This window comes from Hyperolius riggenbachi, chromosome 1 (assembly GCF_040937935.1).
Source record: "Hyperolius riggenbachi isolate aHypRig1 chromosome 1, aHypRig1.pri, whole genome shotgun sequence".
NCBI classification, from domain to species: Eukaryota; Metazoa; Chordata; class Amphibia; order Anura; family Hyperoliidae; genus Hyperolius; species Hyperolius riggenbachi.
This window is the reverse complement of record NC_090646.1, coordinates 295,107,807-295,123,682: the sequence shown is the minus strand read 5'-3', so window position 1 is coordinate 295,123,682 and position 15,876 is coordinate 295,107,807.

Genomic DNA, 15,876 nt, shown 5'->3' with positions numbered 1-15,876 from the left:
GACATGGCTGAACTTTGTTTATTGCTCTATTTTAGAAAAAAACACTACTTGCTTATTATCATTGACGAAGAGCTGTCCAGAGTAACCAATCAGGTGTCAGCAGTTAAATGAAGTACCATAATAATTCTGATTTGATGCTCTGGGCAACTAATTCAATAAATGGTAAACTTTGAACATGTAAAGTGCTCTAGCGTTTGCATACAATATTGAAATAGAATTAATATAGTATTATATGTACAACAAAATTAAAATATGAGAGGAGAAGACAAAGAATAAATTAAAGATCTAACATTTAAAAGACACCGGGGCCCATATTAACTTTTTATTCTTAGTTTTCTCCTAGGTGATATTTTCAAAATTGTCAATAAAATGCCTTTTAAACCACCAGCAAGCAAAAAGATACTCAAAATTATTTTGATAGTACTTTTTCACCTAAGTTTTGGTACTTTTTAAGTTGCAAAGTGCTGAAAAGTTATTTTAAATAGAAGATGTAAAATTATCTCATAGGAGAAAACTCAGAAAAAAAAGATAATTGCATATGGACCCAGGGGCCATATGCAATTTACTTTTTCTCCTGAGTTTTTTCCTAGGAGATAATTTTTATCTTTTACTTAAAATAACTTTTCTGAATTTTGCAATTTAAAATAGTACCAAAAGTCTTAGAAAAAATACTATCAAAATGATTTTGTGTTTTTTTTTATGCTTGCTGTAGGTTAACCTCTTGAGGACCGCAGTGCTAAACCCCCCTAGTGACCATGCCATTTTTAGTAAAATAGGCCACTGCAGCTTTAAGGCCAAGCTGCAGGGCCGCACAACGCACCACACAAGTGATTCCCCCCCCCCTTTTCTCCCCACCAACAGAGCTCTCTGTTGGTGGGGTCTGATCGCTACCACGTTTATTTTTGTTTATATAAATATTTGTATTATTGTTTTTTGAATAAAAAAAAGTGTCTTTTTAAATATTTTTCCCTCCCTCCCTCCCCACAGCCGGCCAATCATGGCGATCGGCTGTCATAGACTTCTGCCTATGAGAGCCGACCGCTCTCCAGTGTCCCAGGGGGACAGCCTTGTCACATGGCTGTCCCCAGTACAGCGCTGCTGCAGATCACAGCGCTGTACAATGTAATTAGACGGCGGTTTCGCTCGGAGACTGAAGGAGGGGAGAAGCTATGTAATTTTGTTACAGAGTCTCTTTAAGAGTTTGGAAAATTTAGAGTTAAAGGGGAATTTAGGAAGGTTTACAGGAATTAGGATTTGGAAAATTTAGGAGAGGTGATGAGAATTAGGAATCAGGAGTAGGGAACTTACAGTTAGGAAATTTAGGTTAGAGTCTTAGGAGAATGTATAGTCCAGTAGAGGAGATTTTCTTAACGGGTTACTGGGTTTTTGACTGAAATGAAAAACCTTTGCAACTCAGTCAAATAGTTAAAAAAGGACATTGTCCATCCTAAAAATCACACATTGTGGCTCAGCAAGCAAAAAGAAGAACTCTTCTGCTGTTTTTGCAAAACATTTTCCACGTGACAAAACTGTGAAATGCTATACCATACTGTATTTTCACTCTAGGTAGAAGACAGACGAACAGACTAAATCAATAATAATGTAATTGAAATAAGTAAAATCTATCTAATCTGAGTGAGTCAGGAAACCAATTCAGTTTTCCTCCAGTGTCTCTCCGGTTCTCCACTATTGCTGCTTATCCCAGAGCACAGCTGAAAAATGGGCCACTGTCGGCCAAATGCCCCTCAATCAAATACCAAGTGAACCCTTATATACCTGTCGTAGTGCTCCCAAGTCGCGCACTTTTGACCTGGCATAATAATGCACTTGGACGCAAAACGAAATAAGGTAGGTCCAATCCTTTGGGAGGTGGGTGCGGGCAGCCCTCCCTGGTGGTGGTAGTGCTTGGGGGGGGCGCCCTGCACTTCTTCACCTCCCCCCCAGGGGGGCGGATGCAGAGTCTCTGAGTAGTTAGAGTGCTTAAAGTGCCCTGTTGGCCCCCCTTTTCCTGGGATCCTGGGGGGGCCTCCATGTGACGATCCTGGATAAGTGCTAATTGCTAATCCCCCGCAGGGCAAACATTTTGTGGTGAGTTAGTTGGCAAAACCCTGCATATCCTGGCATGCGAAAGCGAATGCAGATTTGCTTGAGCAGTGTCTCATGAATAAGCTAATTAGGCCTTATCTGCAAAGCCAGGTATATAAGAGTTCACTTGGTGTTTGATGCACACACCCTTTTTGCAATACATAAATACTCCATAACTCAACTACCCCTAATTCTCCTAATCATAATTCACCTAGGATGTTCTATTACACATGCTATCCCTGTGATGTTACAACAGCACTGCTGGTTTCAAATTCATTCATTATTTGTTTACAGTGTGCAGCCCTCTAGAAATGCCAGGCCAATTCTCCTGTATGTAGTCTGGTGGTGTTTACCCCCCACAACCACCAACACTTCTGAACCTACTGGATTTACTTTCAACATCGTGGATTGGGATTTGGGAATTAAAGGGCGGGGCTTTGCTGTGAACATATGAGTGATTTACCCCCCAGAGGAAAGAGGGTGATTTGGTGAACTTGCTTTTACTGCACATAATTGGAATTTTGTACAAAATCAATTAATCTGCTATAAATAGAGACATTGGCCTCGATTCATAAAGCATTTCCGCATGCAGAAATGCTGAAAACGGCTCACTTTACCGACCACACAGCAAAATCTGTATTCATAAAGGCTTTTTCCGCATGAAAAGCCGACATTCGCGAGCAGAGTGATAAATCACTGCCTTGCGCGGTGATTATCGTAACAAAAGTAACAAATGTCAATTCATAAAGATTAGAGGTAGCGGTATGCAGACGGGGATTACCGCTACCTCTGATGTGGCGAGAAGCGTGCGGAATACATTGCAGTGAATGGGACAGACCTCCCAAGCAGCTGCAGCAGAGAACACCGCACGGAGGGACTCGGCCAGCTTCTCCTGTTTCCGCATGCGTACGACAGCCTAACGCCAGCCTACAGCGGAATATCTCCGCACGCCTATAACAACAGGCAACATTTTTATGAATTACCACCCTGAAGGCTGAAATACCGACAGCGGTGTTTCCCCGCTCGACTTTACCTTACCGACAGCACTTTTATGAATCGAGGCCATTGTGAGACATTGTGGAGCTTTGAGTCCGCAAGGAGAAAAGCGCAATATAAATGTTGTCTTGTCTTGTGAAACCAAGCAATATCATGATGTAGCCCTTCCTGTTTCTGTTTACTTATTTTAGGGTTTTTTTCTGCTCTTTTTTTTTTTTTTTTGCAAGGTAATAATACCAGCATCCACACTTCAGAATTAGTTCTGAGCAACTCCTTCTTTCATCATGAGCAAGGGGCTTTTTTTCTCCCAGGTTGCAGGGGCATCTGTTTCTGCAATGAAACGTTATTGAGTGGTGCCCTATCTTACTTTTTTGCTTGGTAAGCAGGATCTACATTTCTAGATGTCCAGTTATAGAAAATATATTTTGGGGGAAAATCTCAAGTAACATAATCAACACAAGTCCTGCATAAAAAAGATACATTCAAATAACATGAGCAACACTAAAAATAATCTTTATAACAACAGGTCCTGAGAGAACTAAACCTATGATAGGAAAAACTATGGAGCAGTTTTAACATTGTGCAAAAATGTCCATTCTGTGAAAAAAATAACATACACAAAAAAAGTGCAATACTTAAGTACTTTACCACACTTTTCTGAATAAATTCTGCATATTCAGTTCCCAAAAGTGCTCTTTAAATGTAGTCCCACTTGTACCTGAATACTTTCTCTGGAAAACATTAAAGTACAATAAATATACTGTGTACATTTATGCAACTGAAAAAAAACATAAAATTGCATTGCAAACATGCAGGCCCGTTCCTAGGGTCGTGCGGCCCGTGCGGCCGCCCTGCACGCTGAGGGAGGGGGGGGGGGCGCTGTAATGGAGGGGGGGAGTCAGCCCGACCTCTCCCTCCCTGGGTCGCTCTCTGTGCTCCCCCCTCCGACTGCAGAGTTAGCGCAGGGAAGCTCTGTATACAGACAGCAACTCACCTGCCTGCGTTCCAATCGCCGCTTGCCGCTAGTCTCCTCCTGGTCTCCTCCTCTGCATAGACGTTGATACACACGCTGCTTCCTTCCTGCAGGAACCTATACTGGGGGGCAGCTACCTACCTAACCTATACTGGGGGCAGCTACCTATCTAACCTATACTGGGAGCAGCTACCTATCTAACCTATACTGGGAGCAGCTACCTATCTAACCTATACTGGGGGTACCTACCTAATCTAACTTATACTGGGGGGTACCTACCTAATCTAACCTATACTGGGGGACAGCTACCTAATCTAACCTATACTGGGGGCAGCTACCTATCTAACCTATACTGGGGGGCAACTTCCAATCTAACCTATATTGGGGGGCACCTACTTATCCTATACTGGGGGGCAGCTACCAATCTAACCTATACTGGGGTGCAGCTACCTTTCTAACCTATACTGTGGGGCAGCTACCTATCTAACCTATACTGGGGGCAGCTACCTATCTAACCTATACTGGGGGCAGCTACCTATCTAACCTATACTGGGGGTCAGCTTCCAATCTAACCTATACTGGGGTGCAGTTACCTATCTAATCTATACTGGGTGCACCTACCTATCTAACGTATACTGGGGGCACCTACTTATCTAACCTTTATTGGAGGCACCTACCTACCTAGCTAGCCTATACTGGTGGTAACTATACTGGCTACCTATATTGGAGGCCTCTACCTAACTAACCTATACTGGGGGCACCTACCTATCTAACCTATGCTGGGGGCAACTATTCTAGCTACGCAATTTTTACACCCTCACCCTGGGTGCATTTTAGCCTAGAAACTGCCCTGCAAACATGCACTTAATAATGGTGATGCTTGAATTTGAGTCAACCAAAAGTTGCACACCAACATTCAAACATTTAGCTTTCTGCATTAGGGTGGCTTTTTAAACGTCTATTGTCATTCATTTTCATCTGTGTTTCAATGCATTTTTGTAGATTCATGGAACCTCCCCCCAAAACTGCATCAACTGCTGTATTTTTGAGCATGGAATGTACTAGCACAGCATGGGGAAGAAGAAGGAAATAACATCACAAGAATGATTTTAAAGACTGCTGGAAAGAGGGGGAAAACAGGTGAAAAACCAGTCATAAATACCATCATTATTTCCAGTAGCGTCATGTTTTAAGGTGACTCAGTAGTGCATATTACCGGTACATTAACTTAAAGGGAACCAGAGATGAACGTTTCACACAATATAAACATATCAGTCGATAGCTTGTAAGGAATAAATGCTCTACCTGATAATTTTGCCGCCTTGGTGTGCCTTTTTGAGTGTTTTTTTTATCCATTATTGCTCCAGGAAAAATCCAATATGGCCGCCAGCTCATATCCCTTCTGCTTCCGGGTTATGAGTTGTTCTGGATGGGCTGTCTAGGCTCTATGAAACTATAGACAAGCAGGGCTGCTGCTGCAGCCTTCATCTGTGTGCTTTATTATTCTGGTATGCTGTGTTGCTGCCTGTAGGAAGTATCTCTCATAGGAATGAAACTGCACAGATAATAATTATGATGACTGCACAGTGCACACAGATCACAAAACAGCCACACGTGTCTGTTGTTTCAGAGCTTCTTTCTCAGCAGAGCAGCCCATGTCATCAGAGCTTTGAGTATGCAAAGCAGGAAAGCTGAGCCAGGAGGGGGCAGGCTTGGGCTTGAAAAGACTTCACAGAAGACTGACTCAGCTATAATCATTCCAGGTCAAACCTAGACTGAATGCTCAGTTGGGGATTCTTATCACAGCTGATAACAGGCAGATTGAGCAGAGAAGAATGAAACAGAGATTAGGGTAGGTGTTTACTGTCATGTTCCCACTGATAAATGTAGTAAAATACACGAGGGTGCTTCGTCTCTGGTTCTCTTTAACTGGACTCAAACATGATGCTCTAAAATACCTCTCATGTGCACTGCATTGCATGTGCACTTTAGAGGTTTCAAACAAAAGCATTTTGGGAAAATGTAAACACTAGGAAAGCAGGGCTTGTACACAGAAAAAAAAAAGCATAAACAATAATTGAAAATTACAATTCATGCATACCTACAGACATTAAAAGGACTATGTGTGTAACCATAATCTGAATATGATATTATTATCCCATTTATTCTAACTCATGCACATTTCAATGTACTTTATATCTTTGTATTTTAGGTCTATGATGCAGTGAGATTTTAAACAATTTAACCAATCAGGTAATATTACTCCAGAACAATAAATAATGGTATTTCATGGCAAAAGTCACTGTGACTGTGTAATAAGTAGTTATTTGATTGCTTACATAAATGTGTACACTGACACAAAAATGTGTTTTTTTTCTATGCTGTGAAATGGATGACCTGGATTTATAAGAAAAAAAAACTTAGTCTGTTGCTATTCTGGATGCTTCCTTAACGTGACGTGTGAACATGTGTATAGTGAAATAGCAGCCGCCCGGATGGCTTTCAGAATTCTTCTGATGCCTCTTCTTATAAACATGTACACACGCATGTGGATGTATACACAGGCTCCTGTAATACACATCTGATGACCAGATGGGATGTTTTCCATGGTAACAGGAGCTTCAAAGAGCTTTACCTGGAAGTAACTATGTGAGCACAGTCTTGAGATTCTAAACAATCAGAACGAAATGATGTAAAACAGAATAGTACAATGTTTCTACTCAATTTGAAATGACAAGCGGCCTGAATCAATTACAACAATCACTAGCTTTAAGGGCTAGCAATTGTCTAATGCATGCAAGTAGGTAATTGAATGATTGGCCCAGCCACACAAAAACAAACTTGCTTAGGCAGCCTTTTATTGTCGCAATGATTTTTTCCGCCTGACCCAGCTAATGAATGGGAGGCATGATTTCCCACTATAAATGAGAGCGGAGGAGCATTAAACTTATCACCTTCCTTCTTTACTCCCGATTGATAAAAAATATCATACAGCTCAAAATGGTGCTTTTATGTATATTTGTTTAATTATTTTCAAGGCTTGGTTCACACTGTGTTTGCAGCTGGAGGATTTCCCAGAGTGTTGCCATTCATCTGATATCATTGCACACATCTAATCCTGAGTGCAGCGGACAAGGGACCTTCAAAGCGGTACAGTGTATCCATACTATACAGACACCGAATCCCCCAGAGCAATATTATTTATTATCTTCTTACATTTTGTTACAAAATACCAACCTACATTGTCCCTGAAATGATGGACTGTGGGGCTTTGTTAAAGGGAGCAAAAGTGTTTCCCCATGTCAGTGACAAGAGCTCCTCCCCACTTTGTGCTCAGTGAGGTAGAGGTAACTATTCATACATTTGTGGGGATTGACCCCTGGGACAGGAGGTAAGATGTGATGTGGTTTAGCACTGAGCAACACTGATGCCTGGTTACCTCAGTATAGACGTGTTGTAAACTACTGTAGCTATTCACTGCAGTCTATACTGTTGGATTTATTATACAGTTGCAAAATATTACAGCAGGCAATGACAACTAGCTCTGCTTGTCCACAGCTAGTACAGCTATTACAGCTGTACAATCCCTTTCCTGTTTTATCTTTCTGGCTTTGCTGGAGGGCTATTCTGATGCTTGTAAAACAAGGGAAAGGATCCAGTGGACATTTCTTAAAATACATGCTTTTTATTAAGACAAAGATCATGTAAAAACAATTAAAATTAGAAAGTACATTACTGCTAGAGTGTGACAGGCAGGCCTGATGGCATTCTGCAACCTACTTCTTCAAAGGCACTCAGAAGACAATGCCTTGGCTTTATGATGCCGCCTGGACCATTACATGTCTATTAGATCAGCATGGCTTCTCACCCTGTAATGTGTCATTGCCATAAAAATACCAAACAGGGCACATACACAGATACAATGTGACATGACTAAAGAGGCAGGGAAAAATATACTGGAATATAGTTGCACACAGTTCTCATAGTCATTGACTTATGACTTCTATATGGGATAGTGTACTAAATCTAATCACACATCACTCCTTGTAAACTGGCATAGAAAGTTACAGTTCAAGGATACTGAAATTTCTGTAAAAAAACGAACGTTCAAACAGATTCCTAATAATTACTGTACTGTGTACATACCGTATACATAAAAAGACCAGTAAATAAATGAAAATGTTTTGGGGCATGATTGTAAAAGAAATGCATTTAGGGACTGTAATAAAAATGTCAAAAAGGAAACAAGGCTAGCAAAACTGGAAGGTGAAAAAAGGTTGCTAGTGATAATACTATAGATTCAAAAAATTTTGCAAATGTAAAAAAAGAAAAAGAAAGAAGGCTGAAAATATAGGACTTTTAAATATCTAGCAGGGAAATTGATAGGGGATGATCAAACTTAAAGAGGAACTCCAGTGAAAATAATGTAATAAAAAAAGTGCTTCATTTTTACAATAATTATGTATAAATGATTTAGTCAGTGTTTGCCCATTGTAAAATATTTTAAATCCCTAATTTATATTCTGACATTTATTACATGGTGACATTTTTACTGCTGGCAAGTAATGTAGCTGCTGCTTGCTGTTTTGGCAGTTGGAAACAGCTGTAAATAGCTATTTCCCACAATGTAACAGGGTTCACAGACAGGAAACTGCCAGAAGTACCTCAGTACTCTGATATTGTGGTGAAACCCCTCCCACAAGAAGCTCTGTCATACAGCACCCCCTGAAGGTCTGTTTGTGAAAAGGAATAGATTTCTCATATAAAAGGGGGTATCAGCTACTGATTGGGATAAAGTTCAATTCTTGGTCAGAGTTTCTCTTTAAGCTGAGAAATTACTGTAAATGCATACTTTGTTTCTGTCTTTACAAGGGAGACACCTTTGCCCCTAAAATGGTTATGAGTTTGTTCCCAGTCTACCACATGCAATATTAATTGCCTATAGCTTCATACACAAGCTGGACTAATTATAGCTAATCATGGCTGAGGCATTCCCCAAGGTCACCAAGATTGCTTATTGATCCAGAATGGGGGTGCCAGATCACATAAACCACATTCGTGGTCTTTCAGGTAAAAAAAAATTAACCTCCCTTGAGAACATTACCTATTCTTAGCATGGGATCACTGTTAAAATCCTGAGAGAAGCCAAAATGCCAACAACAATGATTACCTGCCAAGAGCCAATTTTTTAAGCTAATTTGGGTTTTTTTGGTGAATGGTACTTATATGGTATTAAAGAGTAACCTCTTGTGTGAGCCGTCCTATAGGAGAGCAATGGTCTCACACCAACATTTCTGCCTAGGACAGTGTCCTGTTTAATCATACCCCAGCTTCTTTGAATACTATTTTTTTTTTATAATATTAGACAAAGTCAAAAGTGAAGATGAAATGGCCAATTGACCTAGACTTCATGTAGCCTCCAAACAAGTTGCTGTCTAGCCTGTGAAAACGCCTTGCTGACAGCTCCATCCAGAAGCTTATGATCATACAGTGCCTTGCAAAAGTACTCACGCCCATTTGACATTTTCAAGTTTTGTTTCCTCACAACCTGGAATTAAAATGGATTGTCTGAGAGTTTGTGCCATTTCATGCCTTTAACTTTGAAGATGTATTATTTGGTTTATTATGCAAACAACAAGAAGAACAAAATAACTGAAGACTGTGTGCATAGCTATTCCCCTACCCCTCCCCCCCCCCCACACCTGCTCCTTCCCCAGGTCAGTACTTTCTGTAGCTACCTTTTGTGGCAATTACAGCTGTGAGTTACTTTGGATAAGTCTCTGTGCTGCTTCTCAAAAAAGGCAGCACAAAGACCAAAGGTAACCCTGCAGGAGTTGTAGAGCTCTACACCAGAGGCTGGAGTATTTGTCCATAGGACCACAATAAGCCATACACTCCATAGAGCTGGGCTTTTTGGAAGAGTGGCCATAAAAAAAGCTGTTAGTTACTTAGCGTTTACAATAAGGCACTTTTGAGTTTGGGCAACTACCCAAATGTATGGAGGAAGGCGCTCTGGTCAGTTGAGATTAAAATTGAACTTTTTGGCCATCAGCGAAAATGGTAGGTCTGGTTCAAATACAACCCATCCAAGTGCCCCAAGAACACCTTTGCCACAGTGAAACATGGTGGTGGCAGCATTATGCTTTGGGGATGTTTCGTAGCAGCAGGGTACTGGGAAACTGGCCTGAGTCGATGGAATGATGAATGCTGCTAAATACAGGTATAATGTTGATTAAAATTTGTGTCAGTCTGCCAGTGATTTGAAACTGGGACGGAGGTTAAGTTTCCAGCTGGACAATGCCCAACGCATACTGCTAAATCAACTCTGAAGTGGTTTAAGGGAAAACATGTATATGTGTTGAAATAGCCTAGTCATAGTCCAGAACTCAATCCAACAGAGAATCTGTGGTCAGACTTGAAGATTGCTGTTCAATTCTGACCTAAACCCTAGGCTATCATCCATGAATCTAGTCTATCTCCTGAAACCCGAACTATGGGGTTTGTTCAAACTGTGCATACAGCGTTGCTCCCAATGTGCTAAAGTGGTTCTCATAAATTACTCAACTTAAGGACTACCATAATTCCAGATGCCCACCAAACCCATTGCCTGTCTCACATAAAGGATTTTTAAGAAGAATGAGCCGCAACCATTTACAGATGTACTCAATAACGTTCAACCATTCTGAATCCTCTTTACAGAAAATCTTGCTCTGCCTCAATGCTCACTTAATGAGGGATGTGGATATTAGTCATGAGTCAATATAGCTATTCTCAAAAGTTTCATAAAAGTACTGTATGTTAGCATAAGATAGCATATTTTGCCAAATGCATTATTATTGTTAGTATTTATATAGTGTTAACATCTTCTGCAGCGCTTTACAGAGCATATTGTCTTGTCACTAACTGTCCAGCGATACCAGCTAGCTGAGAGTAGGTTAAAAAGAGAAACGGGGTGTGCATACACACAATCAAATCACCTTCTACCCCATGTCTATACAGTGATACAACCTGAACAGTTTACAAAACAACCTTTATTTAACCCTTTGCGCTATGCAAAACACAATCTCTTTAAGGCCCATACACACGTCGGATTTTTGCGAACGACCCGTCGTTTGAACGTTCCGTCGTTCCGTCGTTCGCACGTCAAATCCGGCGTGTGTACAGACTATCGTTCAGGTAATAAGACTGGTTTTCAGCGATCCGCCGGGCGGATCGCTGAAAACCAGTCTTATCACCTGAACGATAGTCTGTACACACGCCGGATTTGAGGTGCGAACGACGGAACGACGGAACGTTCAAACGACGGGTCGTTCGCAAAAATCCGACGTGTGTATGGGCCTTTATGGTAACACTCAGAGGTAGGTTTAAACTGTGTCTCAAAGGAATTTATATCATTTATTTATGAAAGTAAAAAATAGTGTATTAAAAGATTATGGAAAAACTACCAATTAAACAATACAGCCAGCAGTAAATAAAAAGGAGTAAAAAAAGAAAAAAAGTTACCTAGTTATTTTCTTTATCTAATCAGTCCTAGGATTACAGTGGACCTGCATGCTGTAAAGCCCATTGGCTGTGACCTCCCTGAGGGCTCTCTTGTCCAGATCCATTTGTGAGGTGGATGCTGGCTACTCCTGTGACCTTGATCTGTCAATATAGATCAGTTGAGCATTGAAGGCATGCTTCCTAAAGTTGATGATCATCTTGATGGTTTTGGCTGTGTTGAGGACCAGCTTGTTGTCTTTGCACCAGAGGCATATTGTGTCAACCACCCGACTGTAGGCCTGCTCGTCGTTTTTGGTTACAAGGCTCATGATGGTGGTATCATCTGAAAATGTTATGATTTTGACAGAATTTGCCATGGATGTGCAGTTGTTTGTACAGAGAACAAGATAGGTGACAAGACACAGTCTTGTGGAGCTTCAGTGTTGGTAACCCTTGAACTCAAAAAAATGTCACCCAGCTTAACGACTTGGGACTTTTTTGAAAGAAAATCCGTAATCCAAAGGCGGAGGGTGGAATGGACGCCAAGCTCTGTGAGATTGCCATGTAGACTGCAGGGGCAGATAGTGTTAAAGTCCGAGCTAAAGTCCAGAAGAAGAATCCTTGCATACGTATCTGGTCTGTTCAGGTGGTCAGTGATGAGCTCCAGGCAGATATGGATGGCATCGTCAGTTGACCTGTTCGCTCTATACACGAACTGGAATGTGTCCAAAAGTGCCGATTTAGAGTGCTTAAAGAGAACCCGAGGTTCTTGGGGGGGGGGGGGGGGGCAGATGGGACACAGAGGCATGTTCTCTGTCTCATGGCATACCTCTGTGGCCGCTCTCTGCCCCCCCATCGTCGCACTATTCCCCCCCTCCCCCGAAATTGTCGACAATATTTGCTTCTCGTAGGTAAACACAGGGGAGAGGGATTCCCTGTTCAAAACACCCGCCAGGGGCGTTCCTACAGGGTCTCCAGAGCTGCCATTGGGCAGTTCTCTCTCCCTAGCTGTGTCTTTTACTGCTCCTCTGACTCCCTGCGCGCTGGTGAGAGACACGCAGTCTTTCCTTGCAGCGTCGTGACCCAGAGGTCATGAAAGTAAAAGTGGGCAGCTGCGGCCCTCAGGAGCAGGGATGCTAACCGGATGCATTTACGAGTAATCACAAGTGATTACTCGTGATTCAAATGATGTTTAATTGGTGCAGGTGTGCGGCGGGGATAGAAAGGGTTATTTACCCATAATTCCGCCGTCCGCCCTGCGTTCCAAAGAGCTTGCACGTGTCCTATTGGCCACATTGCAAGCCACACACTGGCACACTTCCTCCTTCCGGCTTGAAGGAGGGAGTGCACCGGTGTAAGGCTTGCAACGCGACCAATAGGACGCCTGCAAGCTCTTTGGACCACAGGGAAGACGGCAGAATTATGGGTAAATAACCCTTTCTATCCCCGCCGCACACCTGCACCAATTAAACATCATTTGAATCACGAGTAATCACTCGTGATTACTCGTAAATGCACCCGGTGAGCATCCCTGCACAGGAGCGGCGGGGGAGCGGTGGTTTTTTAGCTTACTTGATCCACTCAGCCTCCTGGATCAAGTAGCCTACTTTTTTTCTAATTTTATGAGCCCACCTCGGGCTCACTTTAAGAAGAGACAGCATCACTCTTTCAAATGTTTCCATGACAGATGTGAGGGCCACAGGCCTGTAGTTATTGAGATCGGAGACTCCTTGTGTTTTTGGGACAGGGATGATGACTTGAGGCATGTGGGAACCAAGCAATTGCTTAGTGACTTGGCATAGATAGAGGTGAGAACTGGAGCCAACTGCTGTGAGCAAGATTTCAGGCAGGCTGGCAACCTGCCTTCAGGGCCTGGGGCTTTCCTTGTGTTCAGCATGGACATGTGGCACAGCACGTCGGCCTTACCCATATCAGGATATCTCATATAGCATGTCCTGCTGGTTGCAGTTGAACTGCAACCAGGCAGTTCTAATTAAGTGTCATTGCCATCTACAATCACTCTGCAGTTCAGAGCAGCCCAGGATGCTATCATGAATCCACCTATGAATTGTTGCAGCTGAACTGCAGCCAGACAGTGCTGAATTCCCTGCATGCATGTTGATGCATAATGTTGCAAACATTTGTAATGAGAGTCCTAGCCATCTGCAATCAGCCTGCAGTCTTCAAAGTAACACAGGATTGAGTGATTAACATTCAACTGTGTTGGAATGTGCATGCCTGCTCTCATTGGATGACGTTCATATAAAAGCCTCTTCCTCCCTTGGCATTTTGCCCATCATAGCTTTCAGCTCTGCCATAGCTGATTGCAGGGTCTCGTTTCTCAACTGTGATATGCCTTGTCTTGCTTCTTTGTGGTCAGTTGCTGTTCCTGCATGGGTTAACAGCAAAGTCCTTCCAGTCTTGCTGGCTTGGACGCTGGTCAATTGCGGCGGTATTGATTGGCTGGGGCTTCTGCTGCTTCTGGTCCTTTGCACACCAATGTCCTTCCAGTCCTGCTAGCTTGGACACAGCCTTTACTGTGTTACTGATTGGCTAGCGCTCCTGCTCGTTCTGATCCTTTGGACATGACTATAGCAGCAGTCCTGGGGGTAACTAGTCGGGAAGGCATAACTCCGTCTCCCATTCACGCAGGGACTTGACTATAGGTGAAGAGCATGCAGTAGATTGGGGTATGGGGACTGAAGTGGGGATGGTCTCAGACTTGGGTCAAAACCCTTGGTGGCAGAGGGATTAATGGAAGAAGAGTGTTAAACTGAGGCCACCAGGTTCTTGAACCTACAATAGAAGATTTACCACATTTGTTCCAAGAAAATCATGGTCCATTCATTTCTGCCTCTGCACAGATATGAAACATTAATATCCTATCTCGTTCTGTTGAGCATTTACATAATTTCATATGTCCATACTTGCCAGGATTAAGTAAACACTGCTATAACTGATACACTTTTACAAGGATTCGTATGTTACACTTTCCTGGGGATTTTGGTTTATTTTACACCTGAAAATAGCAATATAGGATTGTCTCTCTTTATAACACATAAGCAGGAATTTCCTAACATCACATACGTGTATTCCAAAATATCTGGTGCCGGGCTATCTTGGATGTACAGGAACAAACCTTTTTGAAGCTTCCCTCACCCTAGGCTCCATCTGTTTTTATGTAACGATGGGTGTCAGCAACCAGAGAGAGAATCTGATTCTTGGCGATCTGCAGTATCCCCAAGAATACAGATATACCTGATTATTGGTGATCTGCAGAATCGCCAATAATCAAATATGTCTAACCTCTAGACACCTGAGAGTGTAAGTGTTTTGGTGCAACAGTAACCTTTGGACCACCGGGGTAGCAGGTGGTACAATAAGTAGAGAAGACTCTACTGCAGTCAAGGACACCTGGAGAGGGAGTCCCTGACTGATAAGGAGCAGTGTCCCCTCTGTAGAGCAGGGGACCACTGCGGAAAGGCTGGACACCCTGCGGGGGGTGACAGCCAGAAGGTCAGACAGGCCAGGTCGGCAACAGAGTATCAGATATGCAAAGTACCAAATCAGAGATCAGAAGAATAGTCAGGAAAGCTACAGGTCATAACAGATATCAGAACAAGGCCTAGTCTGAGGTGTGAGGTCCGTGATCTCAACACCCTGGAACTATGCTAGAGAATAACACAGATGATATACAGTATTTCTAGTCTGGGGTGTGAGGGCCGTGATCTCAACACCCTGGAACTATGCTAGAGAATAACACAGATGATATACAGTATTCCTAGTCTGGGGTGTGAGGGCCGTGATCTCAACCCCCTGGAACTATGCTAGAGAATAACACAGATGATATACAGTATTCCTAGTCTGGGGTGTGAGGGCCGTGATCTCAACACCCTGGAACTATGCTAGAGAATAACACAGATGATATACTGTATTCCTAGTCTGGGGTGTTAGGGCCGTGATCTCAACACCCTGGAACTATGCTAGAGAATAACACAGATGATATACAGTAACTGGCTAAGTGTGGATTCCCAGGTCCTCCTGGTTCCACCACACTGAAGGATCTGACTAAGGTCTGAGTGCTAACACATAGGCATTCGCAACGCCAGACAACCAGCAACTGAATAGCAGGAGATATATATAGTAAAGCGCTCCACAGCGCCGCCCAGCTCCCATCAACCAATCACCTGCTGAGCAGGGATCAGCTTACCCCCCTGATCAGCTGATCTTCCTCCTATTGGTATAAAGAGCTTGTCTTGCAGCTCTCCATCTGTGTGCACTACTAGGTCCAGACAAGCCAGACGCATGCTGACGCGGACAAACCGTCGCATCAGACACGG